The sequence below is a fragment of the Vigna unguiculata genome, unplaced genomic scaffold (genome assembly GCF_004118075.2).
Source record: "Vigna unguiculata cultivar IT97K-499-35 unplaced genomic scaffold, ASM411807v1 contig_310, whole genome shotgun sequence".
Lineage (NCBI taxonomy): Eukaryota > Viridiplantae > Streptophyta > Magnoliopsida > Fabales > Fabaceae > Vigna > Vigna unguiculata.
This window is the reverse complement of record NW_021011017.1, coordinates 17,501-22,500: the sequence shown is the minus strand read 5'-3', so window position 1 is coordinate 22,500 and position 5,000 is coordinate 17,501.

Genomic DNA, 5,000 nt, shown 5'->3' with positions numbered 1-5,000 from the left:
CGGCCTAGTTCACTCTTTTCCAGCATCATCCCCCCAAGTTGTCTTGTTCGCAGTTCGGCCTAGTTCACTCTTTTCCAGCGTCATCCCCCCAAGTTGCCTTGTTCGCAGTTCGGTCTAGTTCACTCTTTTCCAGCATCATCCCCCCAAGTTGCCTTGTTCGCAGTTTGGCCTAGTTCACTCTTTTCCAGTGTCATCCCCCCAAGTTGCCTTGTTCGCAGTTTGGCCTAGTTCACTCTTTTCCAGTGTCATCCCCCCAAGTTGTCGTTGCCAACAACCCAAGAGTCCATAGTATTCGGAGTTCTAGCGGGGCCTCCCCTTGCTTCCAACAACCCAAGAGTCCATAGTATTCGGAGTTCTAGCGGGGCCTCCCCTTGCTTCCAACAACCCAAGAGTCCGTAGTATTCGGAGTTCTAGCGGGACCTCCCCTTGCTTCCAACAACCCAAGAGTCCATAGTATTCGGAGTTCTAGCGGGGCCTCCCCTTGCTTCCAACAACCCAAGAGTCCGTAGTATTCGGAGTTCTAGCGGGGCCTCCCGTTGCTTCCAACAACCCAAGAGTCCATAGTATTCGGAGTTCTCGCGTGGCCTCCCATTGATTCAAACAACCCAAAAGTCCATCTTCTTCGCAGTTCAACATCGCCTCCCTCGTTTCCAACAGGCCCAAAGGTCGTCTTCTTCGCAGATCCACGAAGAGCTCATCACGATTTGCCACATTCCATTTCCCACGGGTTGTCAACAACACTTTCTCACACTTCCCGCAATCGAGTACGTGCATGACATGCCAAAGCACATCTTATTTGCCTTCCATCGCACTCAAGACGACGGGTTGTGGAAGAACGATATTGTTCACAACAAGTTCAAGGACAACGTCTCAATCAAGGGACACAACCGAATTATGTTGACTGGGTCGCTAAAGTAAACCCGAGTTCATATAATGCACCGCATCCAAAAGAACTAGCCACAACACGTGCATCACTGAGATGTTTCACTAGATGGAACACGTGCGTGACATTAGGATCCTCCAACACCTCTTCGTGATGGAAAGATAGAATTCGAAGCAACCACAGAAGTACCGTCTAGTGGGTAGGCAACACAGGGACTGATCAACCAATATCACCCAAGGCAACGGGTGAAAATGGAAGAGATGCATGCTTGACCGTTCGATACGCAAGGCATGGAGCCAGCCAGCAAGTGCATCTCGATTACAACTCACACACCCTCACGTTCGCAAGACACCACACCACAAGACGGTCCACCCCCCACCTACCATGGGCAAGCAAGCAAATGGAAACATCAAGTGACGCAGGGTCAAGCATCGCTAGGCATGAAAATAACTTTCCACAATATCCGAGGGACTAGCTGCCGAGCTAACCAACGATCAGTGACGACCGTGTGTTGGTATTAATAAAGCTCAACAACTATGAAGAGGCTAGTTGTGCCATGATAAACATGCTAACGCACGCACCACGTGAGGGGGGAGGCCTCATCAAGCTCCCTTTAAAACCTGCCAGTGTGGAGCTGGCCGGCTCAAGGAGCACTCCCCCCCTATAAGAGGTTAATATGCAAAAGGCAAAATTGTACAAGTAGATACACTTTTTTTGAGCAGACATAAGTCCATATCTCGGGCTATACTTCGAATTTTGATGCGATTTTTTGCAGTAATTCGTAGAATAATGGTATCTCCTTGCTCACCAAATTTCATAATTTTTCTCGAAGGGGAACTATTTTTTTTATTTTTTTTACTTACCGGGTATGTGTAAAATCGGGAAAAATAGAAAAGCACATGTAGACTTCGAATTTCGACCTCATTTTTTCCAGTCCACCACTAAACAATATCAGGAACCTCCCCACAAAATTTCATTCAGTTTGGCCAAGGTCTTAAATTTGACAAATTTTGGCACCAAGCTATCTAGTCGCGGTGCACCGACCAACTTGGCCAAGTGCAAAATGCATCCAATTCAAAACTTTTGTGCACCAACACTTTTACAGTACTCATTTGGGGGCATTTGGAGGCCTTTCCAACCCTCACATCTCAAAAACCACGAATTTCATTTTTTCACAAATCTCCCCACCAAGCCATCTAGCTATGCCGTGGTGCACCGCCAACCTTGGCCATGTGCAAAACCCTCCGAACTCAAAACTTTCGTGCACCAAATTTCATGGTATTCATTTGGGGCATTTGGAGGCCTTCCAACCCTCACATCTCAAAAACCACGAATTTCATTTTTTCACAAACTCCCACCAAGCCTCTAGCTATGCCGCGGTGCACCGACCACTTGGCCATGTGCAAAACCCTCCGAACTCAAAACTTTCGTGCACCAAGAATTTCATGGTATTCATTTGGGGGCATTTGGAGGCCATTCCAACCCTCACATCTCAAAAACCACGAATTTCATTTTTTCACAAAACTCCCACCAAGCCTTTAGCTATGCCGCGGTGCACCGCCACCTTGGCCATGTGCAAAACCCTCCGAACTCAAAACTTTCGTGCACCAAGAATTTCATGGTATCATTTGGGGCATTTGGAGGCCTTCCAACCCTCACATCTCAAAAACCACGAATTTCATTTTTTCACAAACTCCCACCAAGCCATCTAGCTATGCCGCGGTGCACCGCCAACTTGGCCATGTGCAAAACCCTCCGAACTCAAAACTTTCGTGCACCAAGAATTTCATGGTATTCATTTGGGGCATTTGGAGGCCTTCCAACCCTCACATCTCAAAAACCACGAATTTCATTTTTTCACAAAACTCCCACAAGCCATCTAGCTATGCCGCGGTGCACCGACCACTTGGCCATGTGCAAAACCCTCCGAACTCAAAACTTTCGTGCACCAAGAATTTCATGGTATTCATTTGGGGCATTTGGAGGCCATTCCAACCCTCACATCTCAAAAACCACGAATTTCATTTTTTCACAAAACTCCCACCAAGCCATCTAGCTATGCCGCGGTGCACCGACCAACTTGGCCATGTGCAAAACCCTCCGAACTCAAAACTTTCGTGCACCAAGAATTTCATGGTATTCATTTGGGGCATTTGGAGGCCTTCCAACCCTCACATCTCAAAAACCACGAATTTCATTTTTTCACAAAACTCCCACCAAGCCATCTAGCTATGCCGCGGTGCACCGACCACTTGGCCATGTGCAAAACCCTCCGAACTCAAAACTTTCGTGCACCAAGAATTTCATGGTATTCATTTGGGGCATTTGGAGGCCTTTCCAACCCTCACATCTCAAAAACCACGAATTTCATTTTTTCACAAAACTCCCACCAAGCCATCTAGCTATGCCGCGGTGCACCGACCACTTGGCCATGTGCAAAACCCTCCGAACTCAAAACTTTCGTGCACCAAGAATTTCATGGTATTCATTTGGGGCATTTGGAGGCCATTCCAACCCTCACATCTCAAAAACCACGAATTTCATTTTTTCACAAAACTCCCACCAAGCCTTCTAGCTATGCCGCGGTGCACCGACCACTTGGCCATGTGCAAAACCCTCCGAACTCAAAACTTTCGTGCACCAAGAATTTCATGGTATTCATTTGGGGGCATTTGGAGGCCATTCCAACCCTCACATCTCAAAAACCACGAATTTCATTTTTTCACAAAACTCCCACCAAGCCATCTAGCTATGCCGCGGTGCACCGACCAACTTGGCCATGTGCAAAACCCTCCGAACTCAAAACTTTCGTGCACCAAGAATTTCATGGTATTCATTTGGGGCATTTGGAGGCCATTCCAACCCTCACATCTCAAAAACCACGAATTTCATTTTTTCACAAAACTCCCACCAAGCCATCTAGCTATGCCGCGGTGCACCGACCAACTTGGCCATGTGCAAAACCCTCCGAACTCAAAACTTTCGTGCACCAAGAATTTCATGGTATTCATTTGGGGCATTTGGAGGCCATTCCAACCCTCACATCTCAAAAACCACGAATTTCATTTTTTCACAAAACTCCCACCAAGCCATCTAGCTATGCCGCGGTGCACCGACCAACTTGGCCATGTGCAAAACCCTCCGAACTCAAAACTTTCGTGCACCAAGAATTTCATGGTATTCATTTGGGGGCATTTGGAGGCCTTCCAACCCTCACATCTCAAAAACCACGAATTTCATTTTTTCACAAAACTCCACCAAGCCATCTAGCTATGCCGCGGTGCACCGACCAACTTGGCCATGTGCAAAACCCTCCGAACTCAAAACTTTCGTGCACCAAGAATTTCATGGTATTCATTTGGGGCATTTGGAGGCCATTCCAACCCTCACATCTCAAAAACCACGAATTTCATTTTTTCACAAAACTCCCACCAAGCCATCTAGCTATGCCGCGGTGCACCGACCAACTTGGCCATGTGCAAAACCCTCCGAACTCAAAACTTTCGTGCACCAAGAATTTCATGGTATTCATTTGGGGCATTTGGAGGCCTTCCAACCCTCACATCTCAAAAACCACGAATTTCATTTTTTCACAAAACTCCACACAAGCCATCTAGCTATGCCGCGGTGCACCGACCAACTTGGCCATGTGCAAAACCCTCCGAACTCAAAACTTTCGTGCACCAAGAATTTCATGGTATTCATTTGGGGCATTTGGAGGCCATTCCAACCCTCACATCTCAAAAACCACGAATTTCATTTTTTCACAAAACTCCCACCAAGCCATCTAGCTATGCCGCGGTGCACCGACCAACTTGGCCATGTGCAAAACCCTCCGAACTCAAAACTTTCGTGCACCAAGAATTTCATGGTATTCATTTGGGGGCATTTGGAGGCCATTCCAACCCTCACATCTCAAAAACCACGAATTTCATTTTTTCACAAAACTCCCACCAAGCCATCTAGCTATGCCGCGGTGCACCGACCAACTTGGCCATGTGCAAAACCCTCCGAACTCAAAACTTTCGTGCACCAAGAATTTCATGGTATTCATTTGGGGCATTTGGAGGCCTTCCAACCCTCACATCTCAAAAACCACGAATTTCATTTTTTCACA